The following is a 25,755-nucleotide window of genomic DNA, read 5'->3' as shown; positions in this document are numbered from 1 at the left end:
TTTACATTGACCAATTTTTTCACAAGCACTTGTCACTTTTGGTCTATATACATCCAGTATACACTTGTATTCCCTTAACATAATAATATTATTTATTTTTTGGATGATATACGGTCTTTGATGTGATTTTTTATTTTGTTTATATATTTTTATATGCACTTGTAACATTATATTTTAATACCTTTTTGACTTTTTTGTATTGCCTTATTTATGCTGTGTTTGTCCTGTATGCTGTACGGTCGCCCTTAGGCGTTTTTCTGTACATTCTCTCTTTTTACGGTTTTAATATTTTTCAATAAAAAATTGATTTTAATGTCATCCTGTTTTTTGCTCCTATATGGGTAGTTTAGATTCAGGTAGGGCAGTGATGGTGAACCTATGGCACGCGTGCCAGACTGGGAATACACAGCCCTTTCCGTCAGCACACGCACTGTCGCCTCATTCAGCTGCTTTGATCGCGCTAGTAGTTCAAAGTTGTGTTGGAGCAAAGGAGACATTTCTGTTCTCTCTGACACTCCTCTCCTAAGCCGCAGGCATGTTGCCTAGGAGACGGCGGGAGAGTCAGTAAGCGGCGCCGGCGTAATGACATCTTGTGGCCTCGTGGGAACTGAGGACCCAGCGGCACGCAGCCGTAGAGCATGTGTTAAAAGGTGAGGTTTTTTTTTTTTTTTTTTTAAACTGTGTGCGGCTGTGCCAAGGTGGGTGGGGGACCATGGCAGCATGGGGAGACATGGCAGCATGGGGAGACATGGCAGCATGGGGAAACATGGCAGCATGGGGGAAACATGGCAGCATGGGGGAAAATATGTTAATATATTTGTCAAATGTTTTAACCCTTTTATCCCTTTTTCTGCAGTTAAAATAAACGGTGGTGGTCGGACAGCCCGTGGACGGTCTGTGGTTAACCAAGGGGGAGTATATAGAAGAAACTCCGGCACACTATGATGTATCAATTGTATTTTATTTTCATAAATTGATGATTCAGCTATAAATAACGTTTCGGCTCTTGCCTTCTTCACAACTGAAATTTACATAACAAGACATAATAGAAAAATAAGTACCAATATTCATTCATTTTCCATATTGATATCAATCAAGTAACATACAACATTACAAAAAATCATTTTACCTAATTGGTGTATTTGAATAATATCTGAGAAGAACATCAGACGCATGAAACCATTTGTATCTGGAAAAATAATAATAATGCCCACATTTTAGGAATCATAAGCATCAAAAGGAATATCCTAATAAATATATTAGGAAAAAGTTCATATATATTATATATATATCTCAAAGAGCGTATCACCAATGTCAATCCGTGAACCCCACAGAAACATTGTTTGTGAACCAATGAATAATCAGAATAAAAAATGAAAAAGCGTCATTACCTTCATTATGACAAATAATACATGCTTATAGTTCTCAAAGGGGAAATGATGAACCGCTATGAAGCTGGAGAAGTAAGGTGAAAAAGATACTATCAGTGTAAAAGAATCAAATGATTACAAAGAAAACTGCAGCAGATCTCATAAGGATAGGATCCAGAGTGACAGAGTGCCACTCAACAAGGGGTTAACAAAGAGAATGAACGTGACATACCTGTTTAGCTGGGGATCAGCGGTGAAGTGCGAGGTGAAGTGGCCGCGCTGGGGTTTAAATGTGCTGAAGGGGCGGGCATAATTAATTAATTTCCTGTGTGTGGAACGCTTGAGAGTGAATGGCACGCAAGCCGCGCGTGCGCAGTGTACCCGGAAGTGCGCGCATGCGCAGAAGTGCAAAACAAATGAAAGTGAATCACGGCTCCCGGAATCTCATTATAAAGCGAAATTTATCAAGTGCGCATCTGAAAAAGAGAAAAGAAGATGGATAGGACTTTTTATAACCGCAATTAATCCTATGTGTATATGCTTATATAGTAGTTTGCATAATCGTTAGAAATAAACTTATGTAACTAAATACGTTTAGCCAATATGCATGCATACATTATAATGTGATATAAATAATACATGATATACATGATAATGGGGGGATATAACTTTATAACCCCAACAAACATTATTTATAGGAATTCTAACTATAATATGTGCACATATGAGTGTGCAGGCACTATATGCGTCCGCACACCCATATGTGCACCCATAATTCTTATCACATATCAATAATTGCCTAACAGGATTCCACAATAAACATTACAAAAACCTCTCATACTTATGAGAAAATCTCAACAAAAAAAGGGGATAGAGAACAGATAGGACGGACCCCTCATTAGTAATTTTTAATCCATTAGGATTAAGAAATTAAAAGAAAGAGAGTCTTATTGGATCCACACTCTGAATACCCTTTTCCCGTTTGGTCTCAATAGGGAGTATGAGAATTACTAATGAGGGGTCCGTCCTATCTGTTCTCTATCCCCTTTTTTTGTTGAGATTTTCTCATAAGTATGAGAGGTTTTTGTAATGTTTATTGTGGAATCCTGTTAGGCAATTATTGATATGTGATAAGAATTATGGGTGCACATATGGGTGTGCGGACGCATATAGTGCCTGCACACTCATATGTGCACATATTATAGTTAGAATTCCTATAAATAATGTTTGTTGGGGTTATAAAGTTATATCCCCCCATTATCATGTATATCATGTATTATTTATATCACATTATAATGTATGCATGCATATTGGCTAAACGTATTTAGTTACATAAGTTTATTTCTAACGATTATGCAAACTACTATATAAGCATATACACATAGGATTAATTGCGGTTATAAAAAGTCCTATCCATCTTCTTTTCTCTTTTTCAGATGCGCACTTGATAAATTTCGCTTTATAATGAGATTCCGGGAGCCGTGATTCACTTTCATTTGTTTTGCACTTCTGCGCATGCGCGCACTTCCGGGTACACTGCGCACGCGCGGCTTGCGTGCCATTCACTCTCAAGCGTTCCACACACAGGAAATTAATTAATTATGCCCGCCCCTTCAGCACATTTAAACCCCAGCGCGGCCACTTCACCTCGCACTTCACCGCTGATCCCCAGCTAAACAGGTATGTCACGTTCATTCTCTTTGTTAACCCCTTGTTGAGCGGCACTCTGTCACTCTGGATCCTATCCTTATGAGATCTGCTGCGGTTTTCTTTGTAATCATTTGATTCTTTTACACTGATAGTATCTTTTTCACCTTACTTCTCCAGCTTCATAGCGGTTCATCATTTCCCCTTTGAGAACTATAAGCATGTATTATTTATCATAATGAAGGTAATGACGCTTTTTCATTTTTTATTCTGATTATTCATTGGTTCACAAACAATGTTTCTGTGGGGTTCACGGATTGACATTGGTGATACGCTCTTTGAGATATATATATAATATATATGAACTTTTTCCTAATATATTTATTAGGATATTCCTTTTGATGCTTATGATTCCTAAAATGTGGGCATTATTATTATTTTTCCAAATACAAATGGTTTCATGCGTCTGATGTTCTTCTCAGATATTATTCAAATACACCAATTAGGTAAAATGATTTTTTGTAATGTTGTATGTTACTTGATTGATATCAATATGGAAAATGAATGAATATTGGTACTTATTTTTCTATTATGTCTTGTTATGTAAATTTCAGTTGTGAAGAAGGCAAGAGCCGAAACGTTATTTATAGCTGAATCATCAATTTATGAAAATAAAATACAATTGATACATCATAGTGTGCCGGAGTTTCTTCTATATATATGGACTTTTTTTCTCCTGAGCACCATACTAGTGAGCCAGACCATTTTTTGAATATATAAACCAAGGGGGAGTGTGACGCCCTGGCCGGGCCAGGTAGTCACAAATAGGCCCCTAAAGAACACCGTTCCCACACAAGGTAACACCAGCCAACCACAAAACCCTAGTCAACCCCCCTTAGGGCCAGACAGACATACCAGTGGGAGTGACCAGGCGATTGGTGCACGCCCACCCAGGGATTTAGACAGCCCAGGGCGGGAAAACGAGAGGAGAGAAAGTGTTTGGAGTTCAAGTTGGAGAGGTGTGTGGGCTGGAGCTGTGTGCAGCTCCAGCAAAGGAGAAAAAACAAATTGAACGGTACCAGTGTAGGAGCCCTGGTGCCACTGGCTAAGAGGCAGACGGTGGTCTCCGTCTGCAGGAGCCGGGAAGATGGCTCGCTGGAACCGAGGTGGACCGGGACAGTCTTGTAGCCCACCGGTACCGACCCGGGGAACCGACTCAGAAACCTAATATATATAAAATATAGGTGAGGTGAGGGAGTGGTTACCTGCTCTTGCTGCAGGAAGATCAGCGTGGCAACTTGCTGCTGGAAGTGCTGGTGGTCATCATCATCATCGGGAGAGCTGCAGGATTTCTGACTTGGAGGCCCTGATGGAGATGGTCCGGGGCGCCTCTGGAGTGCCGGGAGTTGAGGCACTGCGTGAGCAGCTGGCTGCAGTGTGCGCTCCCTGTCCGGCGGTGCCTGAACCTGCACCTCGGACTGAGCTGCGCGCTCAGGCTCGCGGCCACCGGAGCACTACTCCCCGGCAGGGGGAATTAGAATGCAGTGATGGAGCCCCCTCCGGTCACCGGGAGGAATCCGCGTCTGTGACCCCACGAGCCGGAAGTGGGCGGAGCTACACTGAGGCCTACTTCCGGTTCGCGGCCTGCAAGGACCCGGACCAGCCGTACGGCAGCCCCCGGTGACGTGTGGGCCGGGGGGCAGAGCCCAGCTTGAGGTGGTAGCAGTGGAGACTCCCTGCAGGCCGCAGGGGAGCCGCCTGCAGGCCGCAGGGGAGCCGCCTGCGGCGGAATCGGCAGTGTGCTGGAGAGAGCGAGAAGCCAGAGGATGGCAGCCAGGGAGGAGAGGATGGTGGCTCCTGCAGCTGGCTGCCGACTTCTGGAATGGGTAGTGCGGGACGTGGCAGGGTTTCATTCAGTAATTTACTATCTGGATGATTTTTTGTGCGTTGGGTCGGCGGGTTCCTCGGTTTGTTCCTTGTTATTGTTTACTTTGGAGCGGATTGCGCTGAGTTTTGGTATGTCGTTGGCAATGAAAAAAAAAAACGGAAGGACCAGCGACGGTTTTTATGTTTCTTGGGCATCGAAATCGATTCGGTTGCCATGGACTGCCGGCTGCCAGAAGATAAGTTGGTGGATTTAAAGCGTCTGTTAGAGCGTTGTATCAGGCAAGAAAGGTAAGGTTGAGGGTTTTGCAGCCGGTGTTAGGTAAATTGAATTTCGCATGTCGCATTATGCCAATGGGGTGGATATTCAATAGAAGATGGGCAAGTGCGACCTCAGGTGTCGTATCGCCAAATCACTTTGTTAGAGTGGAAAAGGTGATGAAAGGGGACTTGCTGGTTTGGGACTCCTTTTTTTTTTGACAAGTACAATGGGAAGACGTTGTGGATGAGTATAACAATGTCCAATAGTCAGCTGGAATTGTTTACGGATGTGGCAGGAGCGGTGGGTTTTGGAGTGATTTTCAGACTCACTGGGGTGTTGGGGAGTGGCCACGGCTGTGGAAGGAGAAGGGGTTGGTAAAAAATCTGGCGTTGCTCGAACCTTTTCCGATTGTAGTGGCAATCGAGTTGTGCGGTTCAGAATTTGTTGGAAAAAAGGTTTGCTTGCACTGCGATAATATGGCGGTGGTGCATGCTATTAACACTTTGTCAGCAAAATCACCCCCAGTAGTGGGGTATTTAAGGCATTTGGTGCTGCGTTGCTTGGATTTCAACATTTGTGTGGTGGCAAGGCATGTGCTGGGGGTACAAAATTGGGGTGGCTGACGCACTGTTTTGATTTCAGTGTCGCAGGTTCAGGAGACTGGTGCCGGGGGGTGGACGAGGATGGAGAACAATGTCCAGGCTGGCTGTGTGATCTGGCATCGGTGTCCCTACCGAACGGATTAGGAGATCGGTGACCGAGGTCACTTGGTGCCGATATCAGTCGGTGTGGAAGAAATGGGAAGAATTGGAACGAGAGGGTTTAATGGGGCCTGGTTACAATGGACGGGTGTTGGGGGTTTTGACGTTTGTTAGCGGAGATTTTTTGGCGGGCCGTTCAGTGTCGGTGATGGGACACAGGTTGGAGGCACTAGCGTTTTTCTTTAAATTGCATGGGGTTACAGATGCTACAAAAGATTTTCTGATGCGGCAAGCCATGAAAGGTTTTAGGAAAGGGCCGAGGGCTCGGGACACAAGAAGACCAATTTCTATTCACTTGTTGGCACTTATGGTGCATTGTTTGGGCGAGGTGTGTTCATCACAGTTCACAGTATGAGCAGGCATTGTTTGCGGTGGCATTTGTTTTGTCGTTTTTTGGTGCTTTTCGCATTAGTGAATTGATTAGTCCTGCAAAGCAGGGGGCAGGAGGTCTTTTAATAGGGGATGTGGGGCTGGGGGACGGTCGAGTTGAATGTACTTTGCACTGTTCCAAAACGGATCAGATGGGTCGTGGACATTTGACGGTGTTGCATGGCATTCCAGGACACCACTGGTGTCCGGTTGCACAGGTGGCAGGTTTTAAGGATGCGCGGGGGTTACCCTGGCTCCTTCCTGAGGCATGAGGACGGGTCATCGTTGTTCAAATTTCAATTTGTAACAATATTGAAGTCTTGTTTGGCACGGGTGGGAGCAGTGCCAAGGAATCGAGTGAGGGCGATCGATTCAGTTTGGAGGTTAATAGGGGATGTTTAATGGCTGTGCGGCATGTGGGTTTTTTCTGTTTGTTAATGGTGTTTATAAGCTTATAGGTGTGTGTCTTGTCTGTGTACTTGGGCACTCCTATGTGTACTGGGGGGCGTTGCGGGCGGACGTGCATACGGACGGTCGACAACTCGGAATGGCGAGACAGGAAGCGCGAGTAAAATGGATTGGGATTCGTGGTTTGATGTGGGGGAGAGTATGCGCGGAGGTGGCATATTATGCTAGGGTTGACCAGGATCCCAATGTTTTAATTTACATGCGGGAGGAAACAATTTGGGAGTGCGGGCAGCCAGAGATTTGAAGCGGAAAATTAAGTTGGACCTTTGGCTAGTGTGGTGAGAGTTTCCGGGAATCGTTATCGTCTGGTCAGATATCGTGGCTCGGATGAGTTGGCGTTTTGCCAGGTCAGTCTAGCGGATTAACAGGGCACGTAGCAAGTTGAACAGGGCGAGTGGCCAGTTTGTGGCGTGGAATGGAGGCTTTGTCGTGCGGCACAGGGACTTAGAGGAGTCGTCGGCTCAATATTTGCCGCAGGATGGAGTTCATCTCACTGATATTGGTTTGGATCTGTGGATGCTCGGTTTGCGGGAAGGTTTGGAGCACGCAGAGAGGGTGTGGAGGGCCCGGGCCATGTAAGGGGTCACGTGGCAGGTCAGCGGCGGGGGGATAGGTCCGTTGTCAGAGGCTGGGAGTACCGATACTCGGTTGGTGGTACGAAGTCACTTAGGAGTAGTGGCTTCGTAAGAAATTGGGAACCTGTGGGCGTAGGTCCTGCAGGTTCGGGGGAGGGGTATTTAATGATGGAATGTTAATACCTCTCACACCTTGGGTCGGTTTTGGTCACGGCCGAGGTGGTCCCTTGGGCTGGTTTTAGGATACGGCCAGGGGATAGGAAGAATTGGTTGCTCCTGGGACGGACCTATCAGTGTTTGGTTTGTGGTGTTTGGAATGTATATATATATATATATATATCAGTTATGGTTTTAATTAACGGGGCAGCATGTTGAGCCGCGGGAAAGATATATATATATATATATATATACTTGTTAAATAAAGCTTTGGCCATTCGTCCAATGGAAGTTGTCTTGTCATTATTTATAGATATAGTAATTAAGTGGGTATAATTTATGAAGACAGAAGTATCCCTCATAGAGATGTCAAGAGGGCAAGTGAGCCCTATAAGGGCGAACAAGCCCATGACAATCTGGAGGGGGCTAGGGTCTGAAGGGGTTAATGTTTGGAATGCAGAAGTGTGCATTCTATGGGGTTATGGGATTGGTGGAAAGGGGGCAGTTGTGATTGTGGGGATAGGGAAGGAGGCTGGCTGATCAGGGGTGTATATAGGTGGGGTGAGGGAGTGGTTACCTCCTCTCGCTGCAGGAAGATCAGCGTGGCCCACCCACCCGCCCTAATTAATTGTAAAAAAAAAAGGAAAAATAAATAAATAAAAAGATAAGAATGGGAAGATTTGTTTGTCACAGCGGGGGGATAGGTCCGTTGTCAGAGGCTGGGAGTACCGATACTCGGTTGGTGGTACGAAGTCACTTAGGGGTAGTGGCTTCGTAAGAAATTGGGAACTTGTGGGCATAGGTCCTGCAGGTTCGGGGGAGAGGTATTTAACGATGGAACGTTAATACCTCTCACACCTTGGGTCGGTTTTGGTCACGGCCGAGGTGGTCCCTTGGGCTGGTTTTAGGATACGGCCAGGGGATAGGAATAATTGGTTGCTTCTGGGACGGACCTATCGGTGTTTGGTTTGTGGTGTTTGGAATGTATATATATATATATCAGTTATGGTTTTAATTAAAGGGGCGGCATGTTGAGCCGCGGGAAAGATATATATATACAGTTAGGTCCAGAAATATTTGGACAGTGACACAAGTTTTGTTATTTTAGCTGTTTACAAAAACATGTTCAGAAATACAATTATATATATAATATGGGCTGAAAGTGCACACTCCCAGCTGCAATATGAGAGTTTTCACATCCAAATCGGAGAAAGGGTTTAGGAATCATAGCTCTGTAATGCATAGCCTCCTCTTTTTAAAGGGACCAAAAGTAATTGGACAAGGGACTCTAAGGGCTGCAATTAACTCTGAAGGCGTCTCTCTCGTTAACCTGTAATCAATGAAGTAGTTAAAAGGTCTGGGGTTGATTACAGGTGTGTGGTTTTGCATTTGGAAGCTGTTGCTGTGACCAGACAACATGCGGTCTAAGGAACTCTCAATTGAGGTGAAGCAGAACATCCTGAGGCTGAAAAAAAAGAAAAAATCCATCAGAGAGATAGCAGACATGCTTGGAGTAGCAAAATCAACAGTCGGGTACATTCTGAGAAAAAAGGAATTGACTGGTGAGCTTGGGAACTCAAAAAGGCCTGGGCGTCCACGGATGACAACAGTGGTGGATGATCGCCGCATACTTTCTTTGGTGAAGAAGAACCCGTTCACAACATCAACTGAAGTCCAGAACACTCTCAGTGAAGTAGGTGTATCTGTCTCTAAGTCAACAGTAAAGAGAAGACTCCATGAAAGTAAATACAAAGGGTTCACATCTAGATGCAAACCATTCATCAATTCCAAAAATAGACAGGCCAGAGTTAAATTTGCTGAAAAACACCTCATGAAGCCAGCTCAGTTCTGGAAAAGTATTCTATGGACAGATGAGACAAAAATCAACCTGTACCAGAATGATGGGAAGAAAAAAGTTTGGAGAAGAAAGGGAACGGCACATGATCCAAGGCACACCACATCCTCTGTAAAACATGGTGGAGGCAACGTGATGGCATGGGCATGCATGGCTTTCAATGGCACTGGGTCACTTGTGTTTATTGATGACATAACAGCAGACGAGAGTAGCCGGATGAATTCTGAAGTGTACCGGGATATACTTTCAGCCCAGATTCAGCCAAATGCCGCAAAGTTGATCGGACGGCGCTTCATAGTACAGATGGACAATGACCCCAAGCATACAGCCAAAGCTACCCAGGAGTTCATGAGTGCAAAAAAGTGGAACATTCTGCAATGGCCAAGTCAATCACCAGATCTTAACCCAATTGAGCATGCATTTCACTTGCTCAAATCCAGACTTAAGACGGAAAGACCCACAAACAAGCAAGACCTGAAGGCTGCGGCTGTAAAGGCCTGGCAAAGCATTAAGAAGGAGGAAACCCAGCGTTTGGTGATGTCCATGGGTTCCAGACTTAAGGAAGTGATTGCCTCCAAAGGATTTGCAACAAAATATTGAAAATAAAAATATTTTGTTTGGGTTTGGTTTATTTGTCCAATTACTTTTGACCTCCTAAAATGTGGAGTGTTTGTAAAGAAATGTGTACAATTCCTACAATTTCTATCAGATATTTTTGTTCAAACCTTCAAATTAAACGTTACAATCTGCACTTGAATTCTGTTGTAGAGGTTTCATTTCAAATCCAATGTGGTGGCATGCAGAGTCCAACTCGAGAAAATTGTGTCACTGTCCAAATATTTCTGGACCTAACTGTATATACGTGTTAAATAAAGCTGTGGCCATTCGTCCAATGGAAGTTGTCTTGTCATTATTTATAGATATAGTAATTAAGTGGGTATAATTTATGAAGACAGAAGTATCCCTCATATTGTACCCCGCCACAACCCAGTGCTGAATATGTAAGACCAGTCCTATGGCATCAGTAGTCAATATCGTAGCTTGGAACGTCCGAGGGATGGGTGAAGCAACAAAAAGGTGTGCTATATTTACGTATCTTAGACAATTGCAACCAACCCTATTTCTAAAACACACTTGGTAAAGAAAAGGGTCCATTTGCTACATAAAAGATGGATAGCTTCCAGGTATCACTCGATGTATTCCACACATTGTGATGCCCCTGGACTATCAGGTCGTCACAGGGTACTGCACGCTCTTTTCCCTTAGTGCAGTATTCAAATCCCTCATGGTTCTGGGTCCCCATCTTACAGTGCTGCCTCCAACAGCAGATTAAATCCAAGGACCAGCCTGCACCACACCCACCAGACACACCAGTGGGCGGCTTAAGCGGAATAGGGTCGCCCACCTAGGAGTCAGGAAGAGTGTCGGGGAGTGAAGTAGAGTGAAGGAGTGGAGTGAAGTGGAGGAAGCAGGGAGCAGTGGCTCCCCAGAGTAGCTGTCTAGGTTGCAGGCGGTGGTCTGGACCTAGAGGAGTCGGACCCCCGGTCACAGGGGATTGAGGTAAGGTGCCTGGACCTGTTCAGTGAACGGTAGGCAGCCTGGTCCTATCACCGGTCCAGGACCGAAGGCACAGCGGGGTACACAGACCCTAGGTCGGGAAGAAGCTGCAGGCAACCCGGCAATTAACCTGTGAAGAGTGGAGCCTTTATGGACTGTTCCCACTAGCTCCAGAATCGGGGCACTAGCACAACGAGGGGGATAGGGCCTTCCACATATGCAGCCCACTAAAATCCCAAGCGTGAGCCCTGAGATCAGGCTCCCACACCTATCCACAGTGGGGAGCGGGGCCCGGCAAGTTCCAGACTACCGGGCCACTACAGGGAATCTAAACTTTGTGCCAGGAGGCAGGTCACGGATCACCAGGCAGCACTTCAGGGGACGGGACCCGGACGAGCTCCCCTTGAGAGGCAGCGGCACCTAGAGACTTGGTTTACCCGGTTGTCAGCCTCTGCTTATTGGCTGAGTGACTACATGAGTGATCTCCCTGTCACGGCACCCAGTATCATCTTCCAGAGCCCCGGGGCATACTCCTACCCGTGGAGGGTAACGACACCTTGCAGCCCATCACCCTGGGTACTCCCAACAACGGCAGAGGCGGTACTCCCAATTACCGCACACCACGGGTGGCGTCACGAACTATCATCTCCCTGTAAATATCCCCTTTTACTTTAGAGTGTGACCCCAAGCCCTCGGGTCCGGAGACCCTTGAGCCACGAACAGACATTGCCCACGGATCCGACCGGTTGGATCCGCTGCTGGGGCGGCACAACATTCTAGGAGGTGAGTATTTTAGTGCACAGAACGGTTCCGTTTTCCTGTGTTAGGTCCTCAGTTGATTTGGAGGTCAGGTACAGTATGTGTGCCTCTATGGTACATTCTATAGTATAAAATTTATTTCAGTTGCTATATACACATCACCGCTTCATACAAATGAACCATTGAAACGCATATTTAATTTTATTAGCTCCCTCCCAGTAGTCCCTACTCTTTTGAGAGGAGATTTTAATAACTACATGTGTGCCGCCCCCGCGTCAGCAGCCAGGCTGCTCGGATCCAAATCCGCGGTGGCTCGAGGGGTCTCCAGACCCGGGAATCGGGGTCGCGTGGCCACTTGGATAAAAGTGGGGATATTTTCATAGGATGGTATGGTTGAAGTTCATGACGCCACCCGTGGTGCGTGGTAAGATGGAGTACCACCGCTGCGATTGGGAGTATCTAGTGGCGATGGTGTGGGCAGCTAGTTGTTTAACCCCTCCACGGGTAGGGGGGATGCCCCGGGACTCGGTGATCTTGACGGGGAGGTACCGTTTGGACGGTAAGGGTCACTTGTGTACTCACTCAGTCCAATAACGCAGACGCTGACAACTGTGGTAAACCAAAGTTCTGGACACTGCTGCCGCTGAGAGGGAGCACGCCTTGATCCCGTGCCAGTTGATTTTGCCTGTTAGTCTGTGACCTTTGCCTTGGCCCCTACTCTTCTGGATGGTCCCTTTAGTGTAGAATTAATCGGGTCCCACTCACCCGTATGGCTAACTGGGTGAGCTTGCTCTCAGGGTTCACGCTTGGGATTTTCTGGACTGTGTAATAGGAAAGTCCTAACCCCCTCATTCCGCTAGTACCCCGATTTTGGAGGGGGTGGAGAACTTATCTTGAAGGCTCCATCCTCATTGGGAAAATTGCCAGGACGCCTGAAGCTACTTCCTGACCTAGGGTCCACGTACCCTGTCATGCCCTGGCCCCTGCCCGGTGATGGCACAAGGCTGCCGGCTATCCTCCTCGACAGTCCGTGCCCCTTGTCACGATCCCCTGCGACCGGGGTCCAGCTCCTACCAGGCCAAGACCAACGTCTGCAACCTAGTAGTCTCAAGGAGCCCAGCTCCTGACCTCTCCTCTCGAGAATCACCACTCAACTAACTGTCTCCTTACACGCCTGACCTCCCCTTAACCAACCCCCCAAGTGGGCGACCCTAGTCCCTATAGGCCGGCCACTGGTGTGTCTGGTGGGTGTGGTGCAGAGTGTTCCTAGGATTTTGATTAGCCTGTTCTTGGCAACACCAAAGGTCAGGGACCCATAACCAAGGAGGACTTGAATACTGTACAGAAGGGCAGATTGCACAATACCCTGTGACGACCTGATAGGCCAGGGCGTCACACATACATCTCCCCTGGGACAAACTAAATATGGGAAATATCCCTAAAAATACTCCACGCACTTCTTTGACCAAAATAACAGATGAAATAGGGTGCGCTTTTCTCTGGCATATTAGAAACCCGCAAACCTGAGAGTTTTCCTGTTACTCAAGCTCCCATCGGTCTCTGTCGAGAATAGACCTGGCTATTGATAACTGTCAGATAATACCTCATGTAAGCACAGTTACCTATTTGGCTAGGGGGGGTTTCAGACCACTCTCCCCTGCCAGTTCGACTCACATTTGCAGATCAGAGATAGCTGAGTGGTGTCCCCTGACATCCTGTCTGGATTCAACTGGTAGCAGGATCCCTTAACACGAGTATTGAGAAATATTTTAATGAAAATGAAGGTCAGGCAACTAATCATATAGAGTGGGACACCATATTAGCCTTTGTCAGGAGGCTATATATCAGGAAAAGCCTCACCAGAAAGGTCAAATTGAGGGAGCAAACCTGGAATCTAACAAAATCATTGGTGGAAAATAGTTTAGTACTGCACCCCACTGAGGAAACTAAATAGATCCGTGAGAGTGCTCAGAATATGCTAAATGAAAAGTTATTACCTTGGCCTCTAATAAATGTTTCTTTTAACTAAGCAATGGTTCATTGTGGAAGGTGAGGGTGTGGGACATCTTTAGTCTTACACTACAGTTCAAAAGTTTAGGGTCACTTAGATATTTCCTTATTTTTGAAAGAAAAGCACATTTTTTTCAATGAAGCTAATATTAAATTAAACAGAAATACACTCTATACTTTGTTATTGTGGTAAATGACTATTCTAGCTATAAAATGTCTGGTTTTTAATGCAATATCTACATAGGTGTATAGAGGCCCATTTCCAACACCCACCACTCCAGCGTTCTAATAGTACATTGTGTTTACCAACTGTGTTAGAAGGCTAATGGATGTTTAGAAATCCCTTGAAAACCTTTGTGCAAGTTTGTTAGCACAGCTGAAAACAGTTTTGCTGATTAGAGAAGCTATAAAACTGACCTTCCTTTGAGCTAGTTTAGAATCTGGAACATTACATTTGTTGGTTCCATTAAACTCTCAACATGCCAGAAAAAGAGAACTTTCATGTTAAACTCGACAGTCTATTCATTCTTGGTGTTAGAAATGAAGGATATTCCATGCAAGAAATTGCCAAGAAACTGAAAATTTCCTACAATGGTGTGTACTACTCCCTTCAGAGGAAAGCACAAACAGGCTCTAACCAGAGTAGAAAGAAGTGAGAGGCCCCGCTGCATAACTGAGCAACAAGACAAGTACATTAGAGTCTCTAGTTTGAGAAATCGACGCTTCCCAGGTCCTCAACTGTCAGCTTCATTAAATAGTACCCGCAAAACACCAGTGTCAACGTCTACAGTGAAGAGGCGACTCCAGGATGCTGGCCTTCAGGGCAGAGTGTCTAAGAAAAAGCCATATCTGAGACTGGCTAATAAAAGGAAAAGATTAATATGGGCAAAAAAACACAAACATTGGACAGAGGAAGATTGGAAAAAAGTGTTATGGACAGACAAATCGAAGTTTGAGGTGTTTGGATCACACAAAAGAACATTTGTGAGATGCAGAACAACTGAGAAGATGTTGGAAGAGTGACTGACTCCATCTGTCAAGCATGGTGGAGGTAATGTGATGGTCTGGGGTTGGTTTGGTGCTGGTAAAGTGGGAGATTTATACAAGGTAAAAGAGATTTTGAATAAGGAAGGCTATCACTCCTTTTTGCAACGCCATGCCATACCCTGTGGACAGTGCTTGATTGGAGCCAATTTCATCCCCAAAGCACACCTCCAAATTATGCATGAACTATTTAGGGAAGAAGCAGGCAGCTGGTATTCTATCTGTAATGGAGTGGCCAGCCCAGTCACCAGATCTCAACCCTATTGAGCTGTTGTAGGAGCAGTTGACCTTATGGTACGCAAAATGTGCCCATCAAGACAATCCAACTTGTGTGAGGGGCTTCTGGAAGCATGGGGTGAAATAGCTCCAGTTTACCTCAGCAAATTAACAGCTAAAATGCCAAAGGTCTGCAAAGCTGTAATTGCTGCAAAGGGAAGCATTCTTTGACGAAAGCAAAGTTTGAAGGAGAAAATTATTATTTCAAGTAAAATCATTATTTCTAACCTCGTCAATGTCTGGACTATATTTTCTATTCATTATGCAACTCATTTGATAAATAAAAGTAGGATTTTTCATGGAAAAGACAAAATTGTCTGGGTGACTCCAAACGTTTGAACTGTAGTTGTACATTACTAACCTGAGACTTGACACTGGTGAGCTGGTGCAGGATAATGAGTGAATTGCAAATAAATTACGTAATTATTAGACTCAATTATACCCCTCTAAATCGGGTTTCAGGGAGGAAGAGGTGGCTGAATTTATGGACTGATGAATGAGGAGAGGGGAGTCCATAAGTGGAGATATAGGGTTGGAGGAGTTAGAGGAGGCACTTTATCATACCCAGAATGAAAAGGCCCCTGGAATGGATGGGTTGCCAAGAGAATTTTATAAAAGATATGCTCCCTTGTTATCTAAACTTTTGACTGTGGTTCTGGAGACTGAGGAACAGGGATATCTTCCTGCATCAATGAGGAAGACAATAATAATACTGATTTTAAAATCAGTGAAGGACCCAGCTATGCCAGAGTCATATCACCATATTTCGCTTCTTTCAGTGGATGGCAAATTAATCGCAAACATACTGGCCAACAGATTATCTCGGGTAATTACATCCGTGATACACGTGTAAATCTACCTCTAGTAATCTTACACATATCTTATTGAGCCTACAACTTAGCTCTGGAGAGTACGGAGAGCGGGCAATCCTGTCACTGGACGTGGCTAAGGCCTTTGACAGTATCTAATGGAATTTCCTGTGGGCAGATGGAGTTTGCGTCCAGATTTATTAACTGGGTTAAAGTATTATATGCTTCGCCGATGGTCAAAATTTGGGTCAATGGCTGCATATCTGAATCCTTCAAACTGGCTAGAGGCACTAGGCAGGGTTGCCCTCTTTCTCTCACTTGCTATTTGCAGCGGAGATTAAGCCAAAGGCAGTTTTGCTCCATAACGCCACGAAGATTAAGGGTTTTAGGATTGGGTCCCTAGAACAAAAAGTATCTCTATATGTGGACAACTTACTGCTATACCTGAGGGAGGGAAAGGTTTCTATAGTGCCGGCAATGAAAGAATTTGGCAAGTGGTCGCGACTCCTAATTAACTAGTCAAAATCAGTCTTATTGCCTATAATTAATTAACACATGTGGAATGAAATACTTCACAAAAAAGTGTGAAACAACTGAAAAAATGTCATATTCTAGGTTCTTCAAAGTAGCCACCTTTTGCTTTGATTACTGCTTTGCACACTCTTGATATTCTCTTGATGAGCTTCAAGACGTAGTCACTGGAAATGGTCTTCCAACAGTCTTAAAGGAGTTCCCAGAGAAGCTTACCACTTGTTGGCCCATTTGCCTTCACTCTGCGGTCCAGCTAACCCCAAACCATCTTGATTGGGTTCAGGTCTGGTGACTGTGGAGGCCAGGTCATCTGGTGTAGCACCCCATCACTCTCCTTCTTAGTCAAATAACACTTACACAGCCTGGAGATGTGTTTGGGGTCATTGTCTTGTTGAAAAATAAATGATGGTCCAACTAAACGCAAACCAGATGGAATAGCATGCCGCTGCAAGATGCTGTGGTAGCCATGCTGGTTCAGTATGCCTTCAATTTTTAATAAATCCCCAACAGTGTCACCAGCAAAACACCCCCACACCATTACACCTCCTCCTCCATGCTTCACGGTGGAAACTAGGCATGTAAAGTCCATCCGTTCACCTTTTCTGCGTCGCACAAAGACACGGTGATTGGATCCAAAGATCTCACATTTGGACTCATCAGACCAAAACACAGATTTCCACTGGTCTAATGTCCATTCCTTGTGTTCTTTAGCTCAAACAAGTTTCTTCTGCTTGTTGCCTGTCCTTAGCAGTGGTTTCCTAGCAGCTATTTTACCATGAAGGCCTGCTGCACAAAGTCTCCTCTTAACAGTTGTTCTAGAGATGAGTCTGCTGCTAGAACTCTGTGTGGCATTGACCTGGTCTCTAATCTGAGCTGCTGTTAACCTGCGATTTCTGAGGCTGGTGACTTGGAAAAACTTATCCTCCACAGGAGAGGTGACTCTTGGTCTTCCTTTCCTGGGGCGGTCCTCATGTGAGCCAGTTTCTTTGTAGCATTTGATAGTTTTTGCCACTGCACTTGGGGACACTTTCAAAGTTTTCCCAATATTTCGGACTGACTGACCTTCATTTCTTTAAGTAATGATGGCCACTCGTTTTTCTTTACTTAGAATTTGTATTATGGCAAGAAAAAAAGCAGCTAACAGTCTATTCAGTAGGACTATCAGCTGTGTATCCACCAGACTTCTGCACAACACAACTGATGGTCCCAACCCCATTTATAAGGCAAGAAATCCCACTTATTAAACCTAACAGGGCACACCTGTGAAGTGAAAACCATTAATCAAGAGAATGCCAAGAGTGCGCATAGCAGTAATCAAAGCAAAAGGTGGCTACTTTGAAGAACCTAGAATATAAGACATATTTTCAGTTGTTACACACTCTTTTAAGTATTTCATTCCACATGTGTTAATTCATAGTTTTGATGTCTTCAATGTGAATCTACAATTTTCAGAGTCAGGAAAATAAAGAAAACTCTTTGAATGAGAAAGTATGTCCAAACTTTTGGCTCCCAAATTCCAATGCTCCCCTCCCTTCTAAACCTCACAGTGTACCTAAACCTCAGTTAAAGTTCACGTTTGGCATTATTGGAGCGAAAAGAGCCTGCCTAAATTAAATATACGAACTTATTTGAAATTTTTAATTCTGCAGCAGTCACTGCCTTGGGTGTTTTCCAGATACAAAATGATCCATACACCAATAGATGAATAGATATAATTTCCAAAATGTGGTCACTTGAGGGGGATTTCTTCTGTTCTGGCAAATGGAGTTTGCAAACTAATCTTGGAAAACTTGTGCTCCAAGAATCAAATGGTTCTCTTTCCCTTCCGAGCCGTGTGGTGAGGCCAAACAGAATTGTACAGTCACATGTGGGGAATTGCCGCGTTCAGGAGAAATTCTGCAACACATTAGGGGGCATTTCTTTTTTTTTTGTTATTCTTCTTGTGAAAATTGGAAATCTGGAGTTAAAACAACATTTTAGTTGTAAAAATTAGTGATGAGCGAGTATGCTTGTTACTACTCGGTACTCGCACGAGTATCACTGTACTCGGGCTACTCGGCGGGGACCGAGTAATCTCGCGATACTCGTGCTGTACTCGTGGTCTTCATCCCTGCATGTTGGCGCTCTTTTGAGAGCCAGCCCTCATGCAGGGATTGGCTGGCAGACCACTGCAATGCCACAGCCCTGTTAGTTGTGGAATTGCAGTGATTGGCCGGCCTGCACAGCGTGACCGAGCCTTTATACCGGCGGGCGCGCTGTGCTCTGCACACAGCCATCCAGACAGTCAGTGCAGGGAGAGTGTTGCTGCTTCAGGGAAAGGTTTGCGGCCCTTTATAGTTATTTCCGTAGCAGGGCTGCAAACAGTGTGACCAGAAGTCCTTCTCAGGACTATTATAGTTGTATACAGGCAGGCAGGGTATAGTCAGGTCGGAGTACAGTAGCAGAGTCCTTCTCAGGACTATTGTTGCTGTATACAGGCAGGGTATAGCCAGGTCGGAATACAGGCTAGTGACCAGAAGAGTCCTTGTCAGGACTATTGTAGCAGTATACAGGCAGGCAGGCAGGCAGGCAGGGTATATAGCCATTCCTAGTGGTGACCGTATACCAGCCTTCATCATATCTGGGGCTGGTGTACACAGTCTAAAACAGTCCTGATAGTATCAGACTTCTCAGCAATTGTTGCTCCTAAAAACCTGTTAGGTTCTTAGTGCGTCCGTGCTTGCATTTAAAAACCGCACGTGTGTGCCTGTCGGTGGCAGCGTACAGGTGCACGTTTTGCACAAACTATTATATAACGCACAAGTCTAGTGTATAATACACGTCAGTCAGCAGTGTCTGATAGTGTCAGACTTCTCAGTAATTGTCACTCCTAAAAACCTGTTAGGTTCTTAGTGCGTCCGTGCTTGCATTTAAAAACCGCACATGTGTGCCTGTCGGTGGCAGCGTACAGGTGCACTTGTGTGCGTTTTGCACAAACTTGGATATAACGCACAAGTCTAGTGAATACACGTCAGCACAGCATTGCAAAATGCGCAAGGGCGTTGGCAACGAACAAGGAAGTGGACGTGATGGTGGTGCAGGCAGAGGCCGAGGTCGTGGGCAAGCTCTAATTTCGCCACAACAAAGGGCCACATCTACTCACTCGCACGTCCTGTCCCAAATTCTTGGGGACCGCAGCAGTACACCGCTCTTGAACCAAGACCAGTGTCAACAGGTTGTTAGTTGGATAGCGGATAATGCTAATGAAAGAGGAAGACAACGTGGTGGATGATCCAGTAACTGACCCAACCTGGCAGGAGGATATGCAGAGCAAGGACAGCAGTGCACAGGGGGAGGGAGGCGTAGCATCCCAACAGGCAGTAAGAAGCAGGGTGGTGGCTCCAAGCAGAAGTCAGGCAACCGTTCCCCGGAACAACAACACGACACAAGGTGCCTGTACAAATGTTAGGTCTTCCCGAGTCTGGCAGTTTTTTAAGTTGGCTCCAGATGATTCTAAAAAGGCCATTTGCAACACCTGCCATGCCAGCATCAGCAGGGGTACCAAAACTAGCAGCCTGACCACCACCAGCATGATCAGGCACATGTCAGCCAAGCACCCGACTTTGTGGGAAGTACAACAGAGTCGAGGAGCAGTGCTTGCTGATGTCACTGCTACGTCTTCGCTTGTTGTGCATGCGAGCCAATCCCCTGTCCATGCTGCCTGCGAACAAGCCTCCTCCGGTCCTGCACCTGCAGTTGCCTACGCAGAAATAACACCATCATCAAGCACGTCCTTGTCCCAGCGCAGCGTTCAGTTATCCATTCAGCAAACCTTTGAACGCAGGCGCAAATACACTGCCAACGCCCCACATGCCACAGTTCTAAATGCTAACATTTCGCGACTGCTTGCGCTGGAAATGTTGCCTTTTAGGCTGGTGGAGACAGAAGCATTCCGCGACCTGATGGCGGCAGCTGTCCCACGTTACTCGGTCCCCAGCCGCCACTATTTCTCCCGGTGTGCCGTCCCCGCATTGCATAACCACGTGTCACAAAACATCACACGTGCCCTGAACAACGCTGTTTCACCCAAAGTCCACCTAACCACAGACACGTGTACAAGTGCTTGTGGGCAAGGCCGCTACATCTCGTTGACGGCACACTGGGTTAATATTGTGGAAGCTGGGACCCAGTCTGAGCGAGGGACGGAACACGTCCTTCCCACACCAAGGTTTGCAGGCCCTACCTCAGTCAGGGTTTCACCCACACTCTACAGCTCCGGAATGTCATGCTCTTCAGCCTCCTCCTGCGCATCCTCATCCACTTTACCCTCCACACCAGTCCCAAGCTGGAAGCACTGCAGCACTGCCTCGGCGAAGCGGCAACAGGCTGTGCTGAAGCTAATCTGCATAGGTGACAAACCCCACAATGCAGAAGAGGTGTGGACAGCTCTGAAACAGCAGGCAGATCACTGGCTCACACCTCTGAACCTAAAGCCAGGAAAGGTCGTGTGTGACAATGCCGGAACCTGGTGGCGGCTTTGAGGCGAGGCCAGCTGACACATGTTCCATGCGTGGCCCATGTGCTCAACCTCGTGGTTCAGCGGTTTCTAAAGTCATACCCAGAGCGGTCTGATCTGCTGGTAAAAGTTCGCCGCCTGTCTGCACATTTTCGAAAGTCACCTACTGCTTCAGCCGGCCTTGCCGGCTTTCAGCGCCGTTTGCATCTTCCGGCTCACAGACTGGTGTGTGATGTCCCCACGCGTTGGAATTCAACTCTGCACATGTTGGTCAGGATATGTGAGCAGAAGAGGGCAGTTGTTGAGTACCTGCATCACCTAAGCCGTCGGGAAATGGGTCAAACTCCACACATAACACCTGAGGAGTGGAGATGGATGTCCGACCTATGTAGCATCCTCCAAAACTTTGAGGACTCCACCAAGATGGTGAGTGGTGATGACGCCATTATTAGCGTCACCATACCGCTTCTCTGCCTTCTAAAATGGTCTCTGCTCAAAAACAAACATGATGCATTGCAGGCGGAGCGCGATGAGTTGGAGCAAGAAACAGTAGTGGGTGTGGGTGATAACACACAGCCCAGCCTCGTCTCATCACAACGTGCAGTGGAGGACTATGACGAGGAGGAGGATGAAGGCATGGAGCAACTCTCCGGCCAAATTGAGGATATGACATGCACACCAGTCATATCCTCGGTTCAGCGTGGCTGGCCAGAGGACAGGGTAGATGAGGAGGAGGAGGAGGACAGCATGTTCAGTCATCGTGTTGGTCAGGATACTGAAGTACTGGCTGTTAAGAGTCTGACGCACATGGCTGACTTTATGGTAAGCTGCCTGTCTCGTGACCCTCGCGTTAAGAACATCTTGGCCGACAATCATTACTGGTTGGTAACACTGTTAGACCCACGCTACAAGGAGAACTTTATGTCTCTTATTCCCGAGGCGGAGAGGTCAGCCAAAATGCAGCAGTTCCGGAAGGCCATAGTCACGGAAGTAGGCAAAGCATTCCCCTCACAAAACGCTAGCGGCATAGGTCAGGAATCAGTGGACAACCAAGGCGTACAGCCGAGAGGGGCACAAGTCCAATCCGCCAGAGGTAGGGGAACAGTCTTTAGGATGTGGGACAGTTTTCTCAGCCCCTCACGTACCACAGCCCCTGAGGTGCGGGGTAGTGCCACAAGAAATCCTAAGTTTGCCCAGATGCTCAAGGAGTACCTTGCAGATCGAACAACTGTTCTCCGACATTCCTCTGTGCCTTACAATTATTGGGTATCCAAGGTGGACACGTGGCATGAATTGGCTCTCTACGCCTTGGAAGTCCTGGCCTGCCCTGCCGCTAGCGTTTTGTCAGAGCGTGTTTTTAGTGCCGCAGGTGGAATCATTACAGATAAACGCACCCGCCTGTCAACTGAAAATGCTAACAGGCTAACTCTGATCAAGATGAACAAGGGTTGGATTGGGCCAGACTTCACCACACCACCAGCAAATGAGAGCGGAATTTAAAGTTTGTAACGGGAATTTGCCATGTACCTCCACTCACCCATGGGTACACACTTCTGGACTTTGGATAATCGCTGGACTGCTCCTCCTTCTCCTCATGCGCCACCATGATGACCGTTACAATAGTTAGGCCTTTGTTTCAGGTACACCCCCAGTGGTAAATTTTTTCACCCATTCTTTCAGAATGGACATTACAACGACAGGAGACCCGCTCCTTTGCAATGGGAACAATGTTTTGAGGCCCTCATGCACGTCTCTATCCAGGGACAATGTGGAGCCTCCCAATTTTTGGCTGCCCTGCCTAAGGGCTATACTACAATAGACCCACTTCCTGACAATGGACACTTCAGGTTTATAGGCCCTCATGCACGTCTCTATCCAGGGACAACGTGGAGCCTCCCAATTTTTGGCTGCCCTGCCAAAGGGCTATACTACAATAGACCCACTTCCTTACAATGGGCACTTCAGGGTTACAGGCCCTCATTCACGTCTCTATCCAGGGACAATGTGGAGCCTCCCAATTTTTGGCTGCCCTGCCAAAGGGCTATACTACAATAGACCCACTTCCTCAAAATGGGCACAGTAGACTCAAGAGGCCTTCATGAACGTCTCTTCTCAGGGACATCGAAGTGCCACACAATGTTTTCACGTAAAATCTTTCATGTAATCTCCAAAAGTAACATACACCAGCTCTATCTCACTATTGGGTATGTGCCCTTAACATTTCCGCCATGAAAATTCATTTTGGTGTCATTTTGGAAGGTTTTCTGGTGAGTCCGTAAAAATGGCGTAAAACGCGGACAAAATTGTTCACAGCTGTGACTTTTGAGTGATAAATGCTTCAAGGGGTCTTCCCCATGCTGTTGCCATGTCATTTGAGCACTCTTCTGAGACTTTTGTGACATTTTTAGGGTTTCTACATGCTGCCGGGGGTAATTTCATAAAAATACTCGGGTCTCCCATAGGATAACATTGGGCTCGGTGCTCGGGCCGAGTACACGAGTATCTTGGGATGCTCGGCCCGAGCCTCGAGCACCCAAGCTTTTTAGTACTCGCTCATCACTAGTAAAAATGTAATTTTTTTTTTCTTCACTGCCCAATAGTATAACATTTTGTGACACACCTGTAGGGTCCGTATGCTCCCTGTACCTCTAGATGATTTCATGGAAATGTGCGGTTTGTAAAACAGGGTCACTTTTTCTGCTGTTATGGGACCTTAGGGCACTGCCAATGTGACATAGTACCCGCAAACCATGCCAACTAAATCTGAACTCGAATATGGCGCTCTTTTGTTTCTTCACTTTACACTGTGGCTGAACAGTTGTTTTCAACCACATATGGGGTATTGGCATACCCAGGATAAATAACACAAATTGCATGGTCCATTATCTTGTCTACCTAGTGAAAATGAAAAATTTTGGGTTAAAGCAACGTTTTTGTGGTAAACAAAAAAAAATTAGTTTTTTTTCATTTTCATGGCTCACTATTCTAAAACACCAGGGGCTCAATGTAATACCAAACATCTAGATAAATTCTTTGGAGGGGTTTACTTTCCAAGATGGGGTCACTTGTGGGGAAGCTCCACTGTTTAGGTACCTCAGGGACTCTCCAAACACGACATGACATCCACTAATGATTCCAGACAATTTTGCATTCAGAAAGTCAAATGGTGCTCCTTCTCTTCCGAGCCCTGCTGTGTGCCCAAACAGTAGACTTCCAGCACATATGGCTTAAGTAACAATATTGTGGGGAAAATTAAAATTAATTTACTTTCCTTCAACATTGCTTTAATTCATGTGAAGTACCTAAAGGGTTAATAAACTTGTTGAAAGTGATACTTTGAGGGGTGGTTTTTAGAATGGTGTTCCTTTTGGGTATTTTCTGTCACATAGGCCTCTCAAAGTCACTTCATATGTGATGTGGTCCCTAATAAATGGTTTTGCAAATTTAGTTGGAACAATAAGAAATTGCTGATATAATTTGAACCCTTCTAATGTAATAACAAAAAAAATTATAAGGCAAAAAGGTTTGAAAGTCAGCTCACCCATCCATTCATAGAACTGTGCAGCGCATAACAACAGTGTCAGCTGGGAAATAATATACGAGGAGGAAAGATCTAGCATCCAAATTCCAGAAAATCCAGATTTATTAGAAATTCTCTTTAAGAAAAAAACTGTCATTCCATTAAAATAGGAAAACGCAATAATTGGAATATTCAAGTTCACACACAAACGCGTTTCAGATCTACGTGTCCTTATTCATTGTATTCATTAATGAATAAGGACACAGATCCGAAACGCATTTGTGTGTGAACTTGGATATTCCTATTATTGTGTTTTCCTGTTTTTATGGAATGACAGTTTTTTTTAAAGACATTTCTATTAGATCTGGATTTTATGGCATTTGGATGCCAGATCTTTCCTGCTCCGAAAACAAAATTATGTATCAAAAATTGCACTGGTGTAAAGTAAAAATTTTGCTGGTGGTAAGTAGACATGTGGGAAATGTTATTTATTAACTATTTTGTGTGACATAACTTTCTGGTTTAAATGCATGAAAATTAAAAGTTTGAAAATTGCGAAATTTTAAAACGTTTTGCTAAATTTCCGTTATTTTCACAAATAAACGTAAAAGTTAGCGGCCTCAATTTACCACTATCATGAAGTACAATATGTCATAAAATAATCTCAAAATCCCTGGGATCTGTGGAAGCGATCCAGAGTTATAATCTGTCAAAGTGACACTGGTCAGAATCGTAAAAAAACAAAAACACCTTGGTCCTGAAGGTAAAAACCAGGCTTAAGAGTAAAGGGGTTAATAGCTGCCAGAGAATGAGCCGTGCAGGTGACTAGTCACACAGGCGAGTTCCCGGTGGCTTCTCCCGGCCTGCTGACAGTGACTATATATGCATACAGGTAGAGACTTGTCAGTTAGAGAGAAGGGGCCAGGGAAGTGCCTTTATGACTAGTCAATGTGCCTCTATCCCCAGCAGATATTAGAATGTTTTTCTCTGAAATGCAGCAGTGTTTCACAGTTAAACATACATGGCTGTGATCATACAGCCACTTGCTGATACATGCTGCCCATGGTTTTGGCACTATGCATCAGCTGACTGGTTCCCTTTAATGTCTTATGCTAGTGCCCACATTTTGCCTCCTAGAGAGTAATAGTGCCCTGTGTGCCTTTGACCATCACAATCCTTTAAAGTGCCCCTAATATATAACTAAATGTTATACATTTAGTGCCCACTTAACATTTAATAATTTCCCCTAACTCTTCCCCTGTACAGCTCCCCTCCCACAGAATAATGGGTCTATCTGCTCTTATCAGCACTGTATGTTGGGCTTACATCTGCCTTATACACAGTATGTTGGGCTAACAGCTCTTTTCACAGTATAATTAGCTTAAAGCTTACAACACCGTATATTTT

The sequence above is a fragment of the Anomaloglossus baeobatrachus genome, chromosome 7 (genome assembly GCF_048569485.1).
Source record: "Anomaloglossus baeobatrachus isolate aAnoBae1 chromosome 7, aAnoBae1.hap1, whole genome shotgun sequence".
NCBI lineage: Eukaryota > Metazoa > Chordata > Amphibia > Anura > Aromobatidae > Anomaloglossus > Anomaloglossus baeobatrachus.
The sequence above is the reverse complement of the archived record's forward strand: the minus strand, read 5'-3'. Positions refer to the sequence as shown.